We start from the raw sequence: 27,316 nt of genomic DNA on the forward strand, positions 1-27,316 counted from the left end.
ACTCTTAAAACATTTAATTTAAAAAGGAACACAATGAGTGGGTATATTTCGCCATAGAAAGTATGATTAGTGCTGCAGAAAGAAAAATTAGGGCACATTTTGAGTGACTTCTCAAATCCTCTTCTATTTCATTAAAAAATTCTGAGATGCAGTCTCCCAAGATGGCCACCAGAGACAAAAGAGCCCAAATAGAGCCCAAATATCACCCAGATGTAGCCCAAGAATAGCCCAATGACAGAATGTCATAGAGTGTTTTAAAGAACAACTAAAGCGCTAACAGTCTTACTTATGACAAAGGTATGGCACACCAGAAGCCATCTTGACTGGAATGAAGTGGTAAGTCTGAAAACATTTAATTTAAACATGAACAACATGAGGGGGTTCATTTTGCCAGAGAAAGTATGATTAGTGCTTCAGAAAAAAAACTTAGGGCACATTTTAAGCGAGTTCTCAAATCCTCTTCTATTTCATTAAAAATTCTGACATGCAGTCTCCCAAGTTGGCCACCAGAGACAAAAGAGCCCAAATGTAGCCTAAATATCACCCAGATGTAGCCCAAGTATAGCCCAATGACAGAATGTCCCAGAGTGCTCTAAAGATCAACTAGAGCGCCAACAGTCTTACTTATGACAAAAGTATGGCACACCTGAAGTCATCTTGATTGGAATAAAGTGGTAACACTTAAACATTTAATTTGCAAAGGAACAAAATGAGGGGGTTAATTTTGCCATGGAAATTATGATTAGTGCTGAAGAAAGAAAAATTAGGGCACATTTTGACTTCTCAAATCCTCTTCTATTTATTTAAAAAAATTCTGACATGCAGCCTGAAACATGCACTTTGAATACCAGCAGCAGACTTCCCTGGTGAGCAGTAGCTTTACTACAGTGATCTAATGAGCAACTAGAGTGCTAACATTCAGAATTGATGGCAAATGTGTGACACATCTGAATGCCTTCTTGATGGAACCAAAGTAAACAAGCAATGAAAATACAATAGATCTCGCCCTCGTTTAAGTTAAAGCCATTCTGTTTGTAATGAGGTGGCTTTTTAGCTTTGCTTTTATTAGTGTTTTTCAAACTTTCATGTAAATAACATGCATATGTATGCATATATGTATATGTATGAATGCATATATATTTGTTTTTATATAGATAAGCAGATTATATATGGTTATATATGTATTTATATATATATATATATACACACATACATATATATAAATGCATATGCATATATATATATGCATACATATATGTGTATATGTGTGCGTGTAGAGAGAGGTAGAGGTGTAGAGGTTGAGGTATAGAGGTAGAGAGGTAGAGGTAGAGAGGTAGAGACTAGTAGAGAGAGAAGTAGAGAGGGGTAGAGAGTAGAGAGTGAGTAATAGAGAGTAGTAGAGAGCAGTAGAGAGAGTAGCAGAGAGTGAGTAGTAGAGAGTGAGTAGTAGAGAGTGAGTAGTAGAGTGAGTAGTAGAGTGCAGTAGAGAGTGAGTAGTAGAGAGTGAGTAGCAGAGAGAGAGAATAGTAGAGAGTAGTAGAGGGTGAGTAGTAGAGTGAGTAGTAGGGAGTAGTAGAGAGAGAGTGCTAGAGAGTGAGTAGTAGAGAGTAGTAGAGAGTGAGTAGTAGAGAGTGAGTAGTAGAGTGAGTAGTAGAGAGTGAGTAGTAGAGAGAGAGTAGTAGAGAGTGAGTAGTAGAGAGTAGTAGAGAGTGAGAAGTAGAGAGTGAGTAGTAGAGAGTAGTAGAGAGTGAGTAGTAAAGAGTGAGTAGTAGAGAGTGAGTAGTAGAGAGTAGTAGTGAGTGAGTAGTAGAGTGAGTAGTAGAGAGTGAGTAGTAGAGAGTGAGTAGTAAAGAGTGAGTAGTAGAGAGAGAGTAGTAGAGAGTGAGTAGTAGAGAGTGAGTAGTAGAGAGTAGTAAATAGTGAGTAGTAGAGAGAGAGTAGTAGAGAGTAGTAGAGAATGAGTAGTAGAGAGTGAGTATTAGAGAGTAGTGGAGTAGTAGAGAGTGAGTAGTAGAGAGTAGTGGAGAATATTCCAAAGTTTGGTACAGCACCACTTGCACAACAAGTCCAATCAAATCATATCGCTTAGAGTCCTTATTGAAGCGCTGAATCTTGGTGTATATTCAAATGCTTTTATTTTCCTTAAGTTTATGTACCAGAGCCAGCCGACGCATTCTGTCAGGACCCGAACCGTAGGTTCCATTCTTGCTTATCCAACTACGTCGCTAACTAAATCAAATGACACTGCAAATACTTGGGTTGAAAAAGTACGGCCTTGGAGACTTAAGATGGCCGCCGTTGTCGCCAGAGCAGAAGGCAGTAGGCGTTCCAGTCTCTCTGGCCACAGCTGCTGAGGATTCTATGTGAAGCACGAGCGCCTTTGGAAATGCGCACTTCACCGACGAACCTGACTAGAGGTTCGATTTCTGAGAGACGCTGTTTTCTTCTGAAAAGCATTCATGTTTTGAAGCAGAGAGTTTGTAGACGCACCTCGTTAAAGATGTTGTGAATTCGGGCTCGGCGCATTAAGTCAAGCGCGAGTCCCGACAAGAATCGGTTTAAAGTCTATTGAGGAGAATTGTGGAGAGCCGAAGTTGGAGGACAGAGGTTTAACGTGGGTGCCGTTAAGGAGTTCCCGAGTAGCAGTTCCTGGTTTGGCACAGTCAATTAAAGAAGCCTTTCACTGAACTAAGACTCAGAAGATTAAGCTAAGTGAACATTCATTGTGTTAGAGCAAGTGTTATATGAGTTGCAGCCTATCGAAGTAAAATCAGAATTGGATCTTTCCTGTTGATAAGTTCTTAGAAGGTCTTCAGTTATGCCAAGAGAATATGGAAATAATGTATATAATGTAAATAATTACCAAGAGACTGTTGATAGAAGGTGAAAGACTCAGCTACTTGCAAGCAAAGAAAAAATAAGCTAGAGTTATACTCACCGAACAGTCCCAATATAAAAGACAGAAAACTATCTTGCTGAACCCCCCTATAAAAGAAAGTTCCACTAATAGTGAAGTAAGTGCACTTACTAAACAATTAATTAAATTAGCATTAGGAATAACCAGAGAAGGTATAATCTAATTTTTGTTATTATATATTTGCTTAGTGACAACTAATAGAGGAGCAGAGCAATATATCAATTCATTAAGAAGAGAAGCGAGGTCCAGCAGCACAAGGGTGGGTGAGAGGAGACTATAGCGATAAATAGAGTAGACTCCCATAGGTTGCTGGAAGGCAGGAATGTAATGTTGTGTTGTTGCTTTTAGGTTCCAACGAAAGAGCCACCAGAAGGTAACGGCCTGAGGGAACCAGCGCAGGATCTCTCTCTTCTCTGTTTATTATTTTATCCAATTCCCCCTTCCCTTAAGGTAATGATGGAAGGTTCAGTGTAATGACCTACCAGCATTGCTAAGAGGGATTAGGGTACTAGCATCTCTGTTCCTGTGCAAGAATTGGTAAGCCAAGATCAAGTTTTATAGTTCTGACAGAGTGAAGTGCCCAAGTAGCCTTCGCACCTGAACAGAGATGGCGGAGGGAATCGATGTCCAATCCTTAGGTACAATCCTAGACGCAATACAGAAGGAATTGGGAGCAGTGAGGGAGGAGAATCGAAATTTGAGGCAGGAAGTGATTAGTGCCAGAAAAGAAACTGCTGAATTGGCGTTAAGGTTACGCCAACCAAGTTGTTTGGAGAGAGAAGCCATGAACCCAGTATTAGAGACAACCAATAGATCCACCACGCAGGTGATACATTCTCTCTGCCCAGTCATTCCTTTGGCAGCTCCAGAGAGATTTAACCGGGATCCCCAGAAGGCGCAGATATTCCTCTCTCATTTGCCGCCCTTCAATCTTCCCCACTGCGCAGTCTAGAGTGGCTTTCATACTCTCATATCTAATTGGGGATGCAGCTTCGTGGTCCATGCCTTTAGTCACACGAGATGATCCTTTGCTAAGGAACTTTGAAGATTTCAAGCAAGAGTTTTTACGGATATTCGACAGGCGGAGGATTGCTCAGGTGGTGGATAATGAATTATTAGATCTACGACAGGGAAATCGAGACTTAATCGCATATCTGGCTCAGTTCAATAAGTTAGTAGTGGAGACCAATTGGCCAGAGAGCAAGAGAGCTGCAGTATTCTATTGTGGACTGAGAGATGAATTAAAGGACACTTTGGCTCAGATTCCTAATAGGCCCACCGAGATTTCAGCACTTATAGATTTAGTGTTGGAGATAGATTTCCGTCAAGGAGAGCGGCGAGGAGAAAAGAAGAAAGATTTTAAGGTGATACCTCCAAGGTTTGACCGGGCTTGATCAGATGGCACCAGAACCTCTGAAAATCACTCAGGAGCCGAACCAATGCAGATTGGAGCAATAAGAGGCCCTTTGACCAAGGAAGAGAAGGAAAAGAGAAGAACACACAACCAATGTATGTATTGTGGATCCGGAAGCTATTTTGTCCGAGATTGTCCGAAGAAACCTAAGGGCTCATTCAAGCCGAAGGAAAACTAATGGCACCACCTGTGGGAGGAGTTGAGCAGGTGAGTGCGACTCAAGAAATAACTCCACATGAACATCAAGTGGCGAACACGCAACAGTCAGCGGCTCCACATTTAGTTTTGACTATGGAGGTGAAATTTGGACAAACAACCTTAACGGAAGTTTCAGTGATGATTGATTCGGGCGCCACAGGGAACTTCTGCAATTTAAGATTTGCCACTAAGGTTGGAATTCAGGCAATCCGAAAGGCTAAGAGTGAACCAGTGTGTGCTGTTGATGGGACAAATCTTTCCTCGGGACCAATCATGAGTCACACAGAAATGATCCAATTGACAACCAGGGAGGGGCATCAGGAGAAAATTCAGTTTAACTTGATAGATGCTCCCCAGTTCCAACTAATTCTTGGCCTCCCATGGCTTACAGAACACAATCCTACGATTAATTGGAGCTCCAGAACTATAGTGATGGATTCAAGTTATTGTTATGAAAACTGTTTTAATTCAGAGAATCGACTTGTAAGGGACAACCCAGCGATGTCCTTGTGTACCACCGGGCATTCCATGTGTGTGATAAACGTTCAGGAAATTCCAGAAGAATATAAGGAATTTACGGATGTGTTCAATGAAGTGGAAGCAGAGCTTTTACCGCCACATCGAGTTTATGACTGAAAGATAGAATTAGAGCCGGATCAAATTTGCCATGCAGTCGTGTCTACGCCTTGACCGAGAAGGAGCACCAACATCTAAAGGAGTACTTGGACAAGTATCTAGCCAATGGGTTCATCCGGCCGTCCCAATCGCCAGTTTCATCTCCCTTATTTTTCGTACCAAAGAAGGAGGGAGATTTGCGGCGTGCATCGATTACAGAGCCATCAATAAGATAACCAAGAAAAACCGATACCCCTTACCATTGATCTCGGTGCTTCTAGACAAAGTGAAGGGAGCTCAAATCTAAACAAAGCTCGATCTGAGAGGGGCCTATCATCTAGGTCGAAAGCGAGATGGCGATGAGTGAAAGACGGCATATCGGACTAGATTTGGGCTCTTCGAATATCAAGTGATGCCCTATGGACTGTGCAATGCCCCAGCAGCCTTCCAGCACTTTATTAACAACGTCCTGAAGGAATTTATTGATCAGTGTGCGATTGTGTACATTGACTATATTCTAATTTATTCCTCAGATGTGGCAAGACATCACAAGCAAGTGAAAGGAGTGTTGCAGAAATTACAGGAGAACAAATTGTTTGTGAAGCTAGAAAAATGCGCTTTTGATGTGTCGCAAGTAGAGTTCTTGGGCTTTGTATTATCACCTTCCGGAATTTTGATGGATCACCGCAAGGTGGAGGCAGTGACGAACTGGGAATCTCCGAGAAGTGTGAAGGAAGTTCAAGGCTTCATAGGGTTCGCTAACTTCTATCGGAGGTTTATCAGCGAGTTCTCCAGAAAGATTCTCCCTCTTACCAAATTACTGAGAAAAGGAACCAAGTTTGAGTGGTCACAAGAAGCGAAGGAGGCCTTTCAATCTTTAAAAAAAGATTTCACCACGGCACCAGTCTTGTTACATGCTGATCCCTCAGAGCCTTTTTACTTAGAAACTGATGCATCAGACCAAGCCGTGGGAGGAGTATTATCACAGCGACACAAGACCACAGGCCAACTGCATCCGGTAGCTTATCGATCCAGAAAGTTATCTCAAGCTGAAGTAAACTATACAATCACGGAGAAGGAGCTATTGGCCATTAAGGACGCCTTTAAGGAGTGGCGACACTATTTGATGGGTGCCCGACATCAAGTAACGGTGTTCACAGATCATCGCAATTTAAAATTCTTGAAAACTGCCAGAACCCTTACGCCACAAAAATTGAGGTGGTCTCTGTATTTTGCAGACTATGACTTCGTAATCACATTTCGTCCTGGAGCTCAAAATGGGAAAGCAGACGCATTATCCAGTTAAGGTACTGAGTTTCAGAAGACCTCTACAGACATCCAGTCAATCATTCCCGGAGATAAGATCTTAGGAGCCACAACCGCCATTCAATTACAAGAGTCGATTGCAGATGTTATGAGTTCGGAGGCCATGCAGAGTTGGGCGGAGGAGGACGCCAACAGAAAGATAATTCAACAAATGCCCTATCCTCGGAATGCTTTGTATCTACCGACAACCGAGTTACAGCGGCAAGTAATGCAAGAGTGTCATGATGACAAATTGGCTGGCCACAAAGGAGAAGCTAAAACAGAAGAAATAATCAAGAGACATTATTGGTGGCCTAAAATGGCGTCAGATATTGAGAAGTATGTTAAGTCCTGTGAGATCTGCGCGCAGGGGAAGTCAGAACGGCAGGCTCCGAAGGGGTTATTGCAACCCCTGCCCACACCTCCTCATCCATGGCACACTGTTACATTAGACCTTATAACAGATTTACCTGCTAGTCAAGGATACAACACCATCCTGTTGGTGGTGGATGCCTTTCCAAAAATCGCCCACTTTACAGCCTTAAAAGGGGTACCTTCCGCCAAACAGCTAGCTGCCCACTTCAGCTCCCAGATTGTCAAAATACATGGAATTCCTAAAACTGTCATTTCTGATAGAGGTTCCCAATTTGTGTCCCGGTTTTGGAAGGCCTTTATGGAAGGGTTGGGAACAGAAGTTAGGTTCTCCACTAGTTACCACCCCGAGACCGATGGGCAGACAGAAAGGGTAAATCAGGAACTGGAACAATATTTGCGACTGTTCCTTTTAAAAGAAGAAGGGAATTGGTCGGATTATTTGTGGACAGCAGAATTTGCTCCTAATAATGCAAAGAAATCCTCAACAGGGTTTTCTCCCTTCTTTGTGAACTATGGCAGACATCCGAATGCTACCATTCGACAAATGGAAACGGCAGTTCCAGCAGTTAAAGAAGTCATGTCGAACTTGCTTCAAATTCAACAAAAGGCCATAGACAATTTACAAGCAGCCAAAGCAAAGTACAAGGAATATGCCGATCGGAAGAGAAGAGCAGGGCCATCCTTGACTAATGGAGATCCGGTCTGGTTAAGTACCAGGAATTTGAGGCTAAAAGGAAACAGGAAGTTTCAACCCCGATTTATCGGTCCTTATCCAATTGAGGAACAAATCAATCAGGTTACTTATCGACTGAAACTGCCACCCAAGTTAAAGATACACCCAGTCTTCCATGTATCACTGTTAAAGAAGGCTTCTGCAAATGTGAGGAACCAATCACCTCCGAAGCCAATTCAGTTGGAGACAGGAACTGAGTATGTAGTAAAAGAAATTTTGGACTCCAAATGATCCAGAGGAAAATTGTACTATTTGATAGACTGGAAAGGCTATGGCCCAGAAGAGCGATCTTGGGAACAGGAGAAGGATGTTCATGCACCAAGATTAATTAAATCCTTTCATCAACGATTCCCTACCAAGCCAAGAAGGAAGGGACCTGCCTTGTTGGGGGGTACTGTCAGGACCCGAACCGTAGGTTCCATTCTTGCTTATCCAACTACGTTGCTAACTAAATCAAATGACACAGCAAATACTTGGGTTGAAAGAATACGGCCTTGAAGACTTAAGATGGCCGCTGTTGTCGCCAGAGCAGAAGGCAGTAGGCGTTCCAGTCTCTCTGGCCACAGCGGCTGAGGATTCTATGTGAAGCGCGAGCGCCTTTGGAAATGGGCACTTCACCGACGAACCTGACTGGAGTGGTTCGATTTCTGAGAGACGCTGTTTTCTTCTGAAAAGTATTCATGTTTTGAAGCAGAGAGTTTGTCGACGCACCTCGTTAAAGACGTCGTGAATTCGGGCTCGGCGCATTAAGTCAAGCGATAGTCCCGACAAGAATAGGTTTAAAGACTATTGAGGAGAATTGTGGAGAGCCGAAGTCGGAGGACAGAGGTTTAACGTGGGAGCCGTTAAGGAGTTCCCGAGTAGCAGTTCCTGGTTTGGCACAGTCGATTAAAGAAGCCTTTCACTGAACTAAGACTCAGAAGATTAAGCTAAGTGAACATTCATTGTGTTAGAGCAAGTGTTATATGAGTTGCAGCCTATCAAAGTAAAATCAGAATTGGATCTTTCCTGTTGATAAGTTCTTAGAAGGTCTTCAGTTATGCCAAGAGAATATGGTAATAATGTATATAATGTAAGAATTACCAATAGACTGTTGATAGAAGGTGAAAGACTCAGCTACTTGCAAGCAAAGAAAAAATAAGCTAGAGTTAGACTCACTGAACTGTCCCAATATAAAAGACAGAAAACTATCTTGCTGAACCCCCCTATAAAAGGAAGCTCAAGCTCCACTAATAGTGAAGTAAGTGCACTTACTAAACAATTAATTAAATTAGCATTAGAAATCACCAGAGAAGGTATAATCTAATTTGTGTTATTATATATTTGCTTAGTGACAACTAATAGAGGAGCAGAGCAATCTATCAAATCATTAAGAAGAGAAGCGAGGTCCAGCAGCACAAGTGTGGGTGAGAGGAGACTATAGCAATAAATAGAGTAGACTCCCATAGGTTGTAGGAAGGCAGGAATGTAATGTTGTGTTGTTGCTTTTAGGTTCCAACGAAAGAGCCACCAGAAGGTAACGGCCCGAGGAAACCAGCGCAGGATCTCTCTCTTCTCTGTTTATTATTTTATCCAATTCCCCCTTCCCTTAAGGTAATGATGGAAGGTTCAGTGTAATGACCTACCAGCATTGCTAAGAGGGATTAGGGTACTAGCATCTCTGTTCCTGTGCAAGAATTGGTAAGCCAAGATCAAGTTTTATAGTTCTTACACATTCCGTTCTGTACAACAGAACTTCTTCAGGGCGTTCTTATTTCCTTCAAGTTATGTCGGTATCCTTTTGTCAAACAACTAGCTATTTCTTCCAGATGTTAGACGAGTCGTAAGTACATTCTTTTTCAAAGTGACTAGGTATCAATTTTACCCACACAATTAGGGCAGACTTGAGTAATGTATAGCATCCTCAAAGTCAGACTTTCAAAACTTCCAAAGTATAGGACATGATAATCCAAATCCAAATGTTTCTCAAGAAAAGTCATTTTCAATCGTTTAAAATATCGGCGGTTGGGCAGATATGACCCACGGACACGGTTTATGACATTTGGATTTGGTTTATCATGTCCTATACTTTGGAATTTTTTGAAAGACTGACTTTGAGGATGCTATAAATTACTCAAGTCCATGGATGCTGCTGGGAACGCCCCCAGCAACACCCAGTGCATGCCCCTTTAACGCAGGACACTGCGTTAAAGGGACTTATATTTATCAGGCAGGATTACGCCACAAAAAGTGGCTTAGTCCTGCCTGATAAATATTACTCAGTCTTCTGCGCCACGGGAAGTCACAAAAAAGTGACATTCCATAGGCGCAAGGGGCTCGTAAATAAGGCCCCATAGGTTTCACACTCGTTATAGTTAGGAATTAGCATTTATAAAACCTTTGAAATTCACTGAAAAAACCATAGGTTTCACAGTTAGCTGCACATTTTACTCATACAAAACCATTGAAATTCCCCCGTTATAGTTAGTTGTACTTACTATAACTCGCGTGCCCGCAATCGACTGCTGATGATGTCACATATTACATCATTCATGACATGGTCAGTGACATCACTGATGACATCACTGATGACATCTGAAATGACATCACTGATGACATCACTGATGACATCATCCAGTGAATGTGGTTTGCTTTGATATTCAAATATGTGTTATAAATACACTACTTTGCATTGAAGATTGAGTGGATATATAAATATAAATGAGTGAATGACGGATTTAGTAACAGTGTCATTGATTGTTTCCTTGACTAATTTGTAGAGACTAACTATATATAATATTTAGTTATTTAACTGTGTTAAAGCCGTTATTGCTTTGACTTAATTGGTATATTAAAGACTATATTTGTTATTGGTTTCTTAACTGAGTATTTGTATGGGTAAATGAATGTCTATGTGGTTTGGTGGGGGGTATGTAATTGCCTAAAAATGTGTGAATAGTTCATTCAGTAGGTAAATGAGGTTAAGACTACATGTTATAACACTTGTTTCAGTGAGTGTATATGTTTATGGGTGTGGTGGTGATTAAATATGTCTCTCAATAGTATATCTCCATTAAATTTGCATAAAAAAGCAGTGCATGTTACAGCTATATCTAATTAAATGAGCCTAAGACTTAGTGATTGTATGAGTCACTGTATGGAGAACTGAATATTTCTAATAGTCATTTTATACCACACTAAGTGTATAGATGAATAGATGAATGGTGTTTGTAGAAGTGTGTAGGTGAGTAAATGTAAGTATGATCCATTGTTTGCATAAGTCAATAAAATATCTTTATAAGTGAATACAATGTGTGCTGGTATGTAATGTTGAAATAGGCGTATAAGTATATTTGTTAGTGTTCTGTTAATTATTCACTGCATATAACACTGAATCTATAGGTAAGTGATTAGATGTGCGCATAGATCTATGATTCACTGAGTGGTTGTTTAGAAAACACTATTGATGTGTCAATGGTTTGAAATAGGGCACTTTCTGTTTTACAGTGAGTGAAAAATATTATACTAGTGGGTGATGAGGTGTATTTCATTGTCACATGGATGATGTCATCAATGATGTCATCAGTGATGTCATTTGAGATGTCATCAGTGATGTCATCAGTGGTGTCACTGACCATGTCATGAATGATGTAATATGTGACATCATCAGCAGTGGATTGCGTGCGCGGGAGTTATAGTGAGTACAACTAACTGTAATGGGGGAGTTTCAATGGTTTTGTATGAGTGAAATATATATATATATGTATATATAACTTGCCGCTGAGAAGACTTTGGCGGGTGCTGACTGTGGAGACGCGCTTCGGAAGTTGCGCACTACCGTGTCCGGCGCCTGCTGATTTCGGATCCATGCGGCAAGTGAAGCGGAGAGGCAGTATTGAAACCGGATTCTTGGCAGAGGTACTGTGCTACCGATTTGAGGGCAAGTGCGGCAGGGATTCCTTTTCCGTGTTCTTTAAAACTCTGTGCAACTAAGGGATTACCACGAGTGGGTGGCAACATGACCAGAGGGAAATGGACAGCGGCGGCTGCCGCAGCAACGGCCACAACCACTAAAACAACTATGGTTACGGATACCACCACAACTCAGAACCGCCGTGCAGGCAGGGTGGATGAAGCGAAGTCACTGTTCTGTGAGACCGAAGACACAACAGTGAGTACTAATGAGGCGGCGACTGCACTGCCTGATAAAACTCTAAAACAAATGCTGTTCCATTATGAGAAACTTTTAAAGAAAGAAATCAACCGCTGGTAGGAGGTAACTTCACTAGAGAATTACATAGAAGTGGGTAGGGTCCCAAGAGGACTGCGAATCATGATTACACCGACCTACCAAAACCCCCACCCCAAGGTGATAGCTGAATGGTCCGCGCTGATGGCGGGGACTTGCAAGAACATGCTTGGCTTACTGTCAAAATACGCTGCCATTGAATTAGAACAGGTCATTAAAGACATTGGCAAATTAAAGGAAGAACTTGATAAACATGACGCCAAAGATGAAATAACCAAAGCAATTGAACAAATGGAGAAAAGGCTTGATAAGTATGAAGAGGAAATCAAGCAGAAGAAGAAAAGTTAATTCCTGAGGGACAAGCAGGATTATGCAAGAAGTATGATGGAGCCATAAGACAATTTAAACAGCTTGGAGCAAGTGCGCAACAACTCAATGTCACCATAACAGAATCCAGCTCAGAAACCTATTCGGATATGGACGAACTGATGGATGCTAGCGGGAGGAATTTACTTTCTTTCAAACCACTAGAGAAATATGATTTTTTACAATCAGCAATGACACTGAGGTCAAGACCACCGGAGCAGTCATACGGAAGAGGCAGAGGCGCAAACGCAAGAGGAAAGCCACGAGGCGGGGAGGAAAGAAACACAAGAGGAGCAATGTCGCATGGGAAGACAACACGACAGACCAAACAACAATGATGGGTGAGCCCAATCTGACTATTATAAACATTTCTTCGCATACCTTGACTTTGGCTGAGAGATCATTATTGGAGTTGGGCTTGACTTTTTGCCCAATGGCCAATTTCGATTACAGCTGGACTAGAATCGATATTTTTCTGTTTGTTCATAAACTAAAGCTAATAAAAATGCTTATGCTAAAGAAAAAACGGCCTCTAGAACAGAAGAGCAATGAACCAGATTGGAGCACACAGGTGTCAAATGTTTTGAGTATACAGGATGTTGAGAGTCTGGCATGCGCTATGGAACTGTGTGGTGAGGATGTGAGTGGTTTGAGTGATTCTGAGATACTAGACAGGATGGGTTTGACTTTGGGAGGACGTAATGTGACTAATCACAGACCCAAATCTACCTTCAATCCCATCACATCACACGACTACTTTGAGACATTCCACAACATTGTTGTTAGAGATGTGCTATTTCTCTGGGAGAACAGCAAAAACAAACATGCACATAATCTAACGCCAGACTAAAGGAAAGCCCTTGGCACGCTCAATGCTGACCCCTGTTGTGTAATTAAGCCATCTGACAAAGGAGGCAACGTTGCCCTATGGGATGTGAACCTGTACAGACAGGAGGCCAAGAAACAACTCGAACTACCAGGCAAATATAGGAGATCTAACAGGGAGGAATATGGTTCTGGCATCACCATCTTTCATGACAAACTACATGTTTGGAGAGAAAAGAATCTGCTTGCAGAGTCAGAATTCAGATTTGTATGTGTTAAACAACTAGTCTCCCCCTGTTTTTACATGCTGCCAAAGGTGCACAAGGACGAAACTAACCCTCCTGGTAGACCTATTGTTTCTGCCAACGGCAGTCTTCTCGAGAATGCATCCATCTTTTTAGATACTTTTCTCTTTCCCTATGTCCTCAACCTCCCGTCCTATTGCAGGGACAGTATAGATTTCATTACGAAGATAGATGGTAACAGGTGGGAGGACAGTTTCTGGCTAGTCACTGTAGACGTGATATCACTGTATACATGTATCAGACACTCTGATGGCTTGAAGGCATGTAGACACTTCCTAAGGGACAGAGCTGTCTTTTTTCTTCAACAAACCGAAATGCTGCTTGAAATGTTAGAGTTTTGTTTACTAAACAATTTCTTTTTGTTTGAGGACGTGTGGTTTAAACAAGAGGTGGGCACAGCGATGGGAAGTTGCTTTGCTCCAAGTTTTGCCTGCATGCTGATGGGTTGGTGGGAGGAACAAGTGCTATGGTCAGATGAAAATGCTAATCTCACACGTCACATTGCCTTTTACACCAGGTATATTGATAACATTTTTCTGATCTGGGATGGTTCCAAGTTAGAACTGAACACATTCCTTGCCTCCCTTAAAAAGGATTATGTCAATCTTAAATTTACCAGCAAGACAGACCAGACAGAAATGGACTTCCTTGACATAAGAGTCAGAATTGTGGAAGGGGCCATACAAACCAGCTTATATAGGAAACCCACCTCAGGCAACAGCATTCTACATGCTACAAGTCACCATCCCAATAGTCTTAAGGATAGCATCCCATATGGGGAATTCCTGAGGGCAAAACGTAATTGTAGCTCAGAGACAGCATATGAGGAAGAACAGACCATCATGACACAAAGATTCAAGGCCAGGGGCTATTCCGACCAGGTACTGCTAGTGGCAAAAGAGAAAGCTAAAGCCAGGGATAGAGAGACACTCTTGGCCCAAAAGAAAGTGAGAACCGCAGAGAACCAGAAATCAAACAATGTAAGGCTGATAACATCCTACAATGTAGAGGCAGGTAGAGTACGTGAGATTTTAAAGAGGCACTGGCACATTGTCAAGAGTGATCCTATCATTGGCAAAACAATCAATAGACAACCCCAGATAACATACAGGAAGGGGCGTTCCTTGAGAGACATGCTCGTGAGGAGCTACTTTGAGGCACCGAAAAAGACAAAGACTTGGATCAAGGAACAAAAAGGCTTTTTCAAATGTGGCAAGTGCAAAGCCTGTGCCAATAGCAAGAATGTAATGTATGTGTCTTGTAATGTATGTGTCTTGTAAAGCGCACTGCTGCCCTGAGGCGTCGTGGCGCTGTAGACCGCTGGGGAACCCGTCCTGGCTATCCCTGTAAGATATTTCCTACTGGGTATCTCCAGGGTGAAACCAGGCATCCCCGGCGAATGTGGGGGGGCCGTTGTAGAGATGAGGCAAGCTAATGCCCAGAGTTGCCGAGTATGATCCCTGGTTACAGTAGGCACCGAGGCGAGAATTATCGAGTCCGCTGACCCTGGTCCATGACCCTGCCGCGTCGGGAATTGAACCCTGGTCCCAGGCCGTTCTCTGCTTCCGGGTCTGCCGCCTCTAACCAGTGAGCCACACCACTCCACTCCACTGTCAAAACATATCCCCTCCCCACGGGTAAAAATGAACAAATTGGGAAGTTTATAAATTGCAATACTGACTTTTGTGTGTACGTGATTGCATGCCCTTGTGCCAAGTTCTATGTTGGGAGCACCATCTTCCCAATAAAGAAATGCATATTGGAACACATGAGGGCCATTAATAATGTTTACATGAATTATGCTACTGCACGCCACTGGTTACGCTTCCATGACAGTAATGTTAACCAATTGCCCTCCTTTGGCATTGACAGAATTCCTGCAAATCCGAGAGGGGTAACAGACTAAAGCAGCTACGAGTGCTTGAATCCCAGTAGATCATCCGTCTGGATTCAAGAAACCCCTTTGGCATGAGCGAGGATGAGGAATTACATGTGCACATTGGCGGAACCCCTTATGTTAGGCCCTGGAACTACCTTACCTTACCTCTGCACCTTTACCTCTTCTTGCTTCCATTTCCCGCTGTTGTGTTTGCAACGTCCAACGCACACTATTCCATCGGAGAGGGCCCTCTCTGATGATAGCTGTGAAGTTAGGAGCTTCACAGTATAGCTTAGACTATATGACTTTGTCATAATCCACCAGGTCCTGCACGTGTGGTAGTTTGCACCCTGCAAACAACCTATCACCATCTCACTTTTGGTAGTATTTACCCTTTCCCCTTGTGCACACAACCTGTATCCCACCTTTTTAACTACACAATCACACCCACAACTATACTTCTTGGCGTAGGTCTGAATAGGCTGTCCACAGATAGTATAGGGTTCACTTCTTGCACTAATCACAGTGCTAAAAGACTCATTTTAGCACTATTTGTTTTATCAAAGCCATATCTGAGGATTGGCTTCATTCCCCCTCAATCCCCTCACTCCCCTTGACCCAGCCCCACCTCCCTGTACATAGAAATCTCTGAAGACATCTCTTGGCAAGACGAATAAACATTCACATAGAAAGCTTTTTTGCAGCACTAGCGCCTTAGCTAGGGAGAATGCCCTACTTTTAGACCAATTGGCCACTGGGCCAGGACGAACATCTGTCTTTCTTCCTCTTCATTACTGAGGATTGTGGATTTATATACATGTTATATTTCTGTCCCTGCCAAGAGATGATATGAGGCTACTTGGCTTAAATGTATGCTGTTTTGACTCTAATTATGTTCATATGTATGGTTGAATACATTCAGTGCTTTTGATTTAATAACATTGGCCACTTGGCCAGACTGTTAAGTTAATTTATTTATTTAATCAATGTAATTAATTCAATTTATTGAGTATTATATACAGATTTCCCGCCAAGAGATGATATGAGGCTACTTGGCCTACATTTATGCAGTTTTTACTCTAATTATGTGCATATGTATGGTTGAATACATCCAGTGCTTTTGATTTAATAACATTGGCCACTTGGCCAGACTGTTAAGTTAATTTATTTATTTACTCCATTTAATTAATTCAATTTATTGAGTATTATATACAGACTTCCAATGCAATTTGAATAATGAAATGTGACTTATTTATTTAATTTAAGCACAGAATCAGGTTAACAATTGCACTATAGAGTCTTTCTTCTACTCATTTGTAGTTCCTACAGAATTTGTAGTTTGCTTTTGGGATGTGGTCCTATGTCTATTTTCACTACTCCTTTGGTGCACTTTAAAATGGTGATTGTTATGTTTACTTGGTTGGCTAACGAAGAAGACCGCCTGGTCGAAACGCGTCGCCAATAAACATTTCTAACACGGACCCTGGAGTGCGAGTCTTTTGTGTTTTCCCTGGAGTTATCAGTGGGGGAACTCTTTCGGACATATATATGTATATGTATATGTATATGTATATATAACCTTTGAAATTCACTGAAAAAAACAGGTTTCAGGGAATTTATAGTTAGTTGGACATTTCACTCATACAAAACCATAGAAATTCCGCTGTTATAGTTAGTTGAGCTAATTATAAATCGAGCCCCCGCAATGCACTGCTGAAGACGTCACACATTACATCATTCATGACATGGTTAGTGACTAGCCCACCAGGTACCTCCAGTAAGCGCCATGTGGTGTAAAAAGGGGGCGTGGCCGTGGACCACCTCTCTGCAACGCAGCTCCCTGGTGCTTACTTGAGGTACCTGATGGGCAAGTTGGCCCCAGAGACCCTCAGGATTCAAGGAGACTTAATCCCCCAACATTTGCACACTTGTCAGATCAGACCACACCCCCTCCTCACACCACTGTGGAAATGCGCCCCCTGGAGCATTGTATATTGGGGGATTAGATCCCCTTGAGTCCTGAGGGATCCTAGGGGCCAACTAGTCCACCAGCTACCTCCAGTAAGCGCCATAGAGCTGCATTGCAGAGAGGTGTAATAAGGGGCGTGGTCTCTCAACACCTCTCTGCAACGCAGCTCCCTGGAGCATACTGGAAGTACCTGGTGGGCTACTTCGCCCCAAGGCCCAGGGACCCTCAGGATTGAAGAGGACTTAATCCCCCAATTTACAATGTGCCAGGGGGTGCGTTAGCACACTTGCTATGTCAGCCCCACCTCCTCCCTTCAGTACTGTGGAAACGCACTCCCTGGCTCGTTTTAAGTTGGGGGATTAATTCCCCTTGCGTCCTAATCGCCCCTGGGGGGCAACTAGCCCATCAGGTACCTCCAGTTAGCGCCACAGATCTGCGTTGCAGAGAGGTGTAAAAAGGGACATGGCCTCTGAACACTTAATGGAAAACAGATCCCTGACACATACTGGAGGTACCTGGTGGGCTAGTTGGCACCCAGGGACCCTCAGGATGCAAGGGGACTTAATCCCCCAACTTAAAACGAGCCACACGCTTGCATATTTGTCACATCAGGCCATGCCCCCTCCCTGCACCACTGTGCAACGCAACCCGTGGTGCGTTGTAAATTAGGGGATTAAGTCCCCTTGAGTCCTGAGGGTCCCTGGGGGCCAAGTAGCCCAACAGCTACCTCCAGTAAGCACCACAGAGCTGCGTTGTAGAGTGGTGTCAAAAATGGGGCGTGTCCTTGGACCACCTCTCTGCAACACAGCTCCCTGGCACTTACTGGTGGTATCTGGTTGGCTAGTTGGCCCCCAGGGTCCTTCAGGATGCAAGGGGACTTAATCCTCCAACTTAAAACGCGCTACACATTTGCATACTTGTCACATCAGGCCAAGCCCCCTCCCTGCACCACTGTGCAAACGCGCCCCCCTGGAGCATTTTAAATTGGGGGATTAAATCCCCTTGAGTCCTGATGGTCCCTGGGGGATAAATGGACCACCAGCTACCTCCAGTAAGCGCCACAGAGCTGCATTGCACAGAGGTGCAAAAAGGGGCATGGCCTTTAAACACTTCTCTGCAAAGAAGCTCCCTGGCGCATACTGGAAGTAACTGGTGGGCTAGTTTGCCCTCAGGGACCCTCAGGATAGAAGGGGACTTAATCCCCCAATTTGCAATGTGCCAGGGGGTGCATTTGCACACTTGCTATGTCAGCCCTGCCCCCTTTCTTCACTACTGTGCAAACGCTCTCCCTGGCACGTTTTAAGTTGGGGGATTAATTCCCCTTGCGTCCTAATCGCCCCTGGGGGGCAACTAGCCCATCAGGTACCTCCAGTTAGCGCCACAGATCTGCGTTGCAGAGAGGTGTAAAAAGGGACATGGCCTCTGAACACTTAATGGAAAACAGATCCCTGGCGCATCCTGGAGGTACCTTGTGGGCTAGTTGGCCCCCAGGGACCCTCAGTATTCACAGGGACTCAATCCCTCAACTTTAAATGCGCCACAGGGCGGATTTGCACACTTGTCACATCAGGCCATGCCCCCTCCCTGCACCACTGTGCAAACGCAACCCGTGGTGCGTTGTAAATTAGAGTATTAAGTCCCCTTGAGTCCTGAGGGTCCCTGGGGGCCAACTAGCCGACCAGCTACCTCCAGCAAGCGCCACAGAGCTGCATTGCAGAGTGGTGTAAAATCGGGGCGTGGACTTGGACCACCTCTCTGCAACGCAGCTCCCTGGCATTTACTGGAGGTACGTTGTGGGCTAGTTGGCCCCCCGGGGCCCTCAGGATTCAAGGGGACTTAATTCCCCAACTTAAAATGCGCCACACGTTGGCATACTTGTCACATCAGGCCACGCCCCCTCCCTGCACCACTGCGCAAATGCGCCCCTGGAGCGCTGTAAATTGGGGGATTAAATCCCCTTGAGTCCTGAGGGTCCCTGGGGTATAACTGGACCACCAGCTCCCTGGCGCATACTGGAAGTACCTGGTGGGCTAGTTCACCCCGAGCGACCCTCAGAATTGAAGGGGACTTAATCCCCCAATTTACAATGTGCCAGGGGGTGCGTTTTCACACTTGCTATGTCAGGCCCCACCCCCTCCCTTCACCATTTTTGTAAACGCAGCCCCTGGTGCATTTTAAGTTGGGGGATTAATTTCCCTTGAGTCCTGATGCTCCCTGGGGGCTAACTAGCCCACCAGGTACCTCCAGTAAGCACCACGGAGGTATAAAAAGGGGCTTGGACTCTGAACACCTTTCTACAACGCAGCTTTCTGGCGCATACTGGAGGTGCCTGGTGGGCTAGTTGGATCACAGGGACCCTCAGGATTGAAGGGGACTTAATCCCCCAATTTACAATGTGCCAAAGGGTGTGTTTGCACACTTGCTATGGTAGGCCCCGTCCCCTCCCTGCACCACAGTGCAAACATGCCGAAATAAAATAAAAATATATTTCTTAGGCCCCTGGGGGTCCTTCTAGTACCAGTAGGTATAGTGTATGTATATATATATATATATAGTATATATATAGTAGGTATATATAGTTAGGACCTAGTTGTCATGAATGATGTAATATGTGACATCATCAGCAGTGGATTGCAGGTGCGCGAAATATAGTTAGTACAACTAACTATATAGGAGCAATTTCAATGCTTTTTTAAATGCTAATTCCTAGCTATATAAGGCCTGAAACCTATGGTTTTTTAAGTGAATATATATATATAAGTATATGTGTATATATATATATATATATATATATATATATATATATATATATATATATATATATAATATATATATATATATATACATATATATACATACATATATATATATACCAAAATTCCTGGTCCAGCTTTTGATGAGAAAAAAGAAACCAGCGTCGAAGCCCCAATGTTGGTGCAGTGCAGGGGTTTATTGGCACATCAGAAAAAACACCCTACGCGTTTCAAGGTCAGCCGACCTCTTGCTCACGGGTCACAGATTCTAGACAGTTATCAGTCAATTCCACTGCAATAAGAGTTCAGGTTCGGAAGTTTAGTAATTCTCATTCAGTAATAAAGTACCACGATTGCGGAGTTAAGCATCAATTAATTGTGTGGATTTTGTGGGAGGGGTATATGTAACTAGGTGGGGAATTTATGGTACAATTAAACAGCTTTTTTTGAGGTGCTGGTTGAAGAGAAATGATTTTAGTTGTCTCTTGATGCTTGTGAAGGAGAAGTAGTTCTGATATGTAATGGGAGAGAGTTCCAGATTTTGTGGGTGTTGCTTGAGAAATAGCGAAAAAGGGCTTTATGTTTATGTCTTTTAGGGAGGATAAAAAGGTGTGTGTTGGAGCTTCTTAGGTTTCTTGATTGTCCCGCTTTAGTGTGTTTGGCCGTGAGGTAATCTGGTTTACCAGTATGAAGGCTTTGTACGTGAGACAGGAAGTTTTGAAGGAGCAGTGTAATTCGATTTGAAAGCACTTCAGGTTTTGCAGTGTAGGGGAGATGTGATTGTGTTTCTTTGCCCCTGTGACCATTCTTAAATCTGCATTTAGGGTGGCTCTCATTAGGCCATGTGTGCTTTGGCTGCTCCTGTGAGTGTGGCATTTCCATTGTCTTGTCTGGACAGAACTAGTGGTTGTGTTGCAGTTTTGGGGTTATTTGGAAGTAGGAAGGGCTTGATTTTGTTTTAAGCAATAAAAATTTCCCTTTGCAGTGGACCTTATCTATGAGCTCATGTTTAGTCTTGAGTCCAGAGTGATCCTCAGAGATTTGGCTTAGTCGGCTAGATTAAAGTTGCACATCAGGGAGTCTAGATTTTTTATCCATTCTTAAACCTGCAATGAGTAGCCATGGTTAGAGAAGACAAAAATGTAAGTTTTTTCTTGGTTCAGTTTGAGGCAGTCGTGTGATTGACAGTTTTCTACTTTTAAAAGTGTAGAGTTAAGTCATGGATTGTTGTTCAGAGAGAATATTTCTAGGTAGAGCTGGGTGCCATCTTGCTTGTCCCAGAATTATGGTGAGGGTCTCCATATGAATATTGAAGAGTGTGAGAGAGAGGAATGAACCTTGTGGGGCACCTCGGGTGATGTGTGAAATGTCAGACATCGAGTTCTTCATTTTTATTAGTTGTAAACGAGGCAAACCATTACAAGATAGTGTCATCTGCTTCGATTCATTGTCGCAGGGCTTCCAAAACTAACTTATGGTCCACTATGTTGAAAACCACTTATAGGCCTAGGAGTACAAGCAGGCAGCATCTATTCGTGTCTACAGATTTATAAATGTCATCTGTTATATTCAGTATAGCTGGTTCAGGGCTGCATCTCTTCCTGAAACCTGACTGGTGTGATTCAGGTAGGCTATTGGAGTCCAAGTGTTGGCTGAATTGGTCGAGAACAATGGAGTATTTTTGCTAGGGAAGAAAGGTTGGTGATGGGCCTGAAATGCTTGGGATTGTTCGGGTCTGCATCAGTTTATTTTTAAATTTGGCCTTGTTTAAGGTAGTTGGGCATCAGCCTTTTTTCAGGGAGATGCTTATGATCCTCGTCCATAGAGGGGTTAGTTGAGGTTGAGACTTTTTGCAAGAGAAGCAGGAAAAGGATCTGCGTACTGGGAGGAGGGCTTGAATTTGGCAATCACCACGGAGATGTCCTCCTCTGTGAGTGGTTTTCAAGCCTTCCAACTCTTGGGTGAAGAGGAGGACCTTGAGTATTGATTGATACTAGTAGTTACTGGGGCTCAAGGAAGGATCTAGGAATGGGTTTGCCTCCATGGTGTTGGAAGAGTTACTGGAGTGAGTCTACGGGTGACAGTCCAGGGAGAGCTTGATATTAGTGATTCTGTCATTGAAGAATTTGGCCAAGTTGTCACACTATAGGTTTGAGGCCGGGTTTGTTTCATTGGTAGGTTTAGTGGTTTGTTGCCTGGTGATGTTAAAAAGTTCCTTGAGCCGTTTTTTTGGTTTGTCTACGGAATTCAGGAAGAAAGGTGACTTTCTCTTTGAGGATGTGTCTTTTGTAATTCCTGCATTCTTTTCTGAGCTTGTAAAGGTGGGTTGTGGATGGGTTAGCTCTCTCTGGTATTTCAGCAGCTCTTACTTGTCTTCTTTCAGAATGAAGCAATGCATATGGACTCACCTCTCGTTTTAGCTCATCTATGTGTACTTGATCTTGGTCGATCTGTATAAATAAAAAGTAAAGGGAAAAAGTAATTATTAATGAGGAAAACTCAAATTTGCAACATCCTCACTTGGCAGCATGAAAGAGGAGATCACTTTACACTGCAAACCAATATAACACAACTCTTGCCTTGATGAACACAGCTTTTATAGCTTGATGTCAATGATTTCAATCTAACTGGTATAAGGCGGGGAAAACACCTGATGGACTGCAATCAAACTGACCTAAAAAATTGTACAGTTACAAATAAAGAAAAACCTTTCTGAAATAAATATACATATCATTTATCATTACAAAATGAATATAGATTAACCACATTTTCACTTAGTGCTTTTGAACACAGACCCAATGATTCACCTTTTTAAACTCACAGCGGATTGAGAAGCTGAGCCACCACCACATGTAAATACTTTAGCTAAAAGGTATAATTCAAAGAACTGGACTCAACTGTAACTGACATTTTTGATATCATGGAAGAGGTTAATTGACAAAAAGAAGGTTGTTCCAGCCATGGGAACCATATTGCAATTTGCCAAGTATATTTTTTTGCCAAAGAATCCAATCCAGAGAAACATTTGTAACCCTCAATGGCTCTGAAAGTGAAAACATAACCCAATAAAAATGGAACACCTATTTACAAAAATAATATTTAATAAATAGGAATAATTTGATGCCAAAATGACAAAAATCCAGTCAGTCAAATGGTTGTCTAGTTGCTCTGGAGTGGAACAAAGTTACAAGTCAGGCCAACAGCGATGAAGCATAGGCCTGGCATGGGACAAGGATTGGCCCTCTGAGATAGTAACTTGTGTCTTTGAAATCAAGTTGAGAAGTCCTCATTAGCCTGTGCCATGTTGCGTCGAGGAGCCATCAACCAGGAGCTGTAATGCATGGTCCTTGTTCGAGATGCGTTGTGCTAGTTTGATGCTATCCAACCCCTCGACCAGGAGCTGCAAGGCTAGGGTTGAGTTGTGTCGCACTGTGTCAGGTCAATGAAGCTATCAGTGTGGATCTGCATTTCATAGATTTGCATTGATATATGTTGTGCTAGATCTGTGCTGGTGAAACTGCCAATCTGGAGCTGCGATTCGTTGGCGGCGTGGAGGTGTGGTCCGCCGCGGATCACTGAAATAATATCGACTGACAAAATATCGACTTGCCAAAATATCGTGGACAAAATATCGACAGTCAAAATATCGAGTTTGTATCTACAAACAGGTAAGTACAAAAATATCGAGTACAAAATATCGTTAACAAAAATATAGATGTAAAAAATATCGACTTTATTAAAAACAGTGTTAAATTAAATTAATATTAAATTTTAATTACTAAAATATACTTAAAACGACTTAAATTAAATTATAATAATACAATAATAAATGAAAATAATAAAAATAATTTTTTAAAATCTTATTTGTTGACCCTGAACCCTAAAAATACCCCTTTACCCAAAAACCCAAAACTGACCCTGAACCCTAAAAATACCCCTTTACCCAAAAACCCAAAACTGACCCTGAACCCTAAAAATACCCCTTTACCCATGACCTGAAAACTGACCCTGAACCCTAAAAATACCCCTTTACCCATGACCTGAAAACTGACCCTGAACCCTAAAAATACCCCTTTACCCATGACCTGAAAACTGACCCTGAACCCTAAAAATACCCCTTTACCCATGAACTGAAAACTGACCCTGACCCTAAAAATACCCCTTTACCCATGACCTGAAAACTGACCCTGAACCCTAAAAATACCCCTTTACCCATGAACTGAAAACTGACCCTGAACCCTAAAAATGCTCCTTTACCCAAAATGTATCAATATTATTTAATTACCAATTAATTATTAATTAACAATAACAATAAAGTAAATATATTAGAACATTAGGTGTAATTATTTTAATAATTAATATTATTTTATCAAAATTAATTACTTAAAAATAACACAAAATTATATATATAAAAATGTACTCTAATTAATGTAATTAACTAATTACAATTAATTAATTAACAATTATTTACTAATACAAAATATATTCAAAATTATATTAATTAATTAACTAATTAATATTAATTAATTATCAAATAATTATTAATTAAAAATATTAACAAACGTATATTAATTAATTAATTATTATTAAATTACTTCCCACCCTATTCCCCTATAAACCCACAACCCGCTACAGAATTACATTACGCAATTATTATCAAAACAAAATTCATGTCATAAAATATTTTATAACATTAATACACACTATTCACACATATTATTACATAAAAATACACTATAAAATATTATATATTATTAAAAAATCGATATTTTTGCTATCTATATTTTATACAGTCGATATTACTTCACTTACCTGAAAAACGATATTTTTGTAGTCGATATTATGTCCAGTCGATATTTTGTCCAGTCTATATTTAAAACTCGATATTATGTCCAGTCGATATTTTGGAGTCGATATTTTGTCTCTATACCGTCCGCCGCGTCAGCACGGATGAAGCCACCGGTCTGGAGGTGACGCTGATGGGACTGGCGTTGAGATGTGTCACGCTGCATCAGTTCTGAAAAAGCTGCAGATCAGGAGCCTGTTGTGTCCCTGTAGCTCAAAACAATAGGCAGCCATTTGACCCTTGGACTCACTCAGGTAGCCTGGGATGAAAGGAGCAGGTCCAGTCTTCTTTCTCAGACAGCAGGGCAGCCCTTTAGCAACAGGGAAGTCCTTCTTCTGTAGTATCCACATGTTCATGAGTGTACTGAAGAGTTGTTCTGCGTGTCCAATATTTATACCTGGTGCCTGCTTTGCAGTGAGAGAAAGTTCTAGACTTCCTCCACATCTGGTTCAGGAATTTCATTCCTTTCCCTGCCTAGACTACAAGATGTCTGAGACAACAAAAGGCTAGGGTAAAATCCTATGTGAGTGTGCTAAGGCAGCTCCTTTGAAGTGCAAGTGTGGTAGGTGATAGCTTCACCCCCACCCATCCTGTCAGGAGGACCAGTCCTGCCCACACTTCAGCCTTGTTTGTGACATTGTCTGTAAGGACTACACAAATGCCAACTGTCAACTGCATTTAGTATTGCAACCTAGCATACCTGCTGTGTGCACCAAATTTTTAGGACAAGAAAATGCCAACTTTCGAAAACTTGCCTTTTTTGAATTGTGACTTAAAATCAGATTTTACCATTAAAGAGGGTTTTAAATTACAATTAATATAATTTGATCGAAACAGAAACATTCCCACCTGCTCATAATCAAATGTTAGCAATTGTTAAATGTAATAAGGTAAACCACATGTTATCCAATGGGAGAGGTAGGCCTTACAGTGGTGAAAAACACATTTAGAAGTTTTTCATCAGCAGGACATGTAAAACATAAATGTACATGTCCAACCTTTTAAATGCCCTGTACTCTGCCATGTGGACTGTTTAGGGACTACCTTAGGGGTGACATATGTATTAAAAAGGAAGGTTTAGCCCTGCAAATGTCTATTTTGACAGGTAGAAATGGCATTTACAATCTGTAACACAGGCTGCAATACAGGCCTGAAATATGTTATGGAGAGCAATTTAATATAACAAGCAATTTCGAAAGTAATATGTCCGGCTTTGTTATTAGTTGAAGTGTTTCTTTATTGGGTGGCTTGTTTGTATTTGTGGTTGGGTGGATCGTGAATGTGTGAATATGATAATGGATAGTTGATTCGATTAATGGATAGATTGCAGGTCCCCAGGCCAGCTCTCCTCTGCTGCTTGCCCGTCCAAACAGGGCCTCAGATCTCCCCCTAGGCTCTTAACCATTGTGTATCTGCGTTTCGGGCCCCAAAGCTCTGTTCTTCCTCATAACACACTTTTCTCCACAGGTCCCCTGACTCATAAACACATTTTTTCCACAGGTCCTCTTGACTCTCACTCCTCCTAATTGCATTTTTACCCCTAATCGTTTTTCTTCTCTAATTTTGTTTTCACTCCTCCTGAGCACATTTTTCTCCCTTAAACATTTTTCTCCTCTAATTTTGTATTCACTCCTTCTAATTGCATTTTTCCCTCTAATAATTTTTCTCCTCTAATTTAACTTTCACTCTGCCTAATTGCATTGTTCCCCTTATTGTTTTTCTTCTCTAATTTTGTTTCTACTCCTTCTAACTGCATTTTCCTCTAATCATTTCTCCCTTCCCATCTAATTTCTTATTCCTTGTAATTGCATTTTTTACTCCTTAATAGTTTTTTCACCCTTAAACACTCTTTCTCCCCCTCTATTCCTCAATAACTTTTCTTCCAGGCTAACTGCTTTTCCCAATGTTTTCCTCACAGCGGCCCTCTCCTCTTCCCACTCCCGTATGCTTTCTACCTCCCACTGACCCCGCCCAGCACCACACCCTCCTCCCAGGACACCTACTTAATAGAGGTTCCAGTGAAACTCCATTGAGCAGGTCCCTGGGCCAGCTCTCTTCTGCTGCTCATCCCTCGAGGCAGGTCCTCAGATCTCCCCATGGGTTCTTAACCATTCTGCCTCTGCATTTCAGGCTCCCAAACTCTTTTGCTCCTCATAACACACTTTTCTCCACAGGTCTCCTGACTCATAAAACCCATTTTTCTACAGGTCCCCTTGACTTTCTCTCATCCTAATCTCGTTTTCTCCATAATCATTTTTCTCCAATTTTGCTTGCACTCTTCTAATTGAATTTTTCCCCTAAACGTTGTTCTCCTCTAATTTGACTTTCACTCCCTTTAATCAAATGTTTCCCCCACTCGTTTTTCTCCTCTCATTTCATTTTCACTCATTCTAATTGCATTTTTGCCCTATTTCGTTTTTCTCCTCTAATTTCATTTTTACTCCTTCTAACTTTATTCTCTCCAACCATTTTTTTCTTCTACTTTCATTTGTTCCTCATTCTAATTGCATTTTTTACTCCTTAATCATTAGTCGCCCTTGAACACACACTTTTTTCTCCCCTCTAATCCGTGATCACTCCTCTTCCAG

Source organism: Lissotriton vulgaris, chromosome 8, assembly GCF_964263255.1.
Source record: "Lissotriton vulgaris chromosome 8, aLisVul1.2, whole genome shotgun sequence".
Classification (NCBI taxonomy): Eukaryota; Metazoa; Chordata; class Amphibia; order Caudata; family Salamandridae; genus Lissotriton; species Lissotriton vulgaris.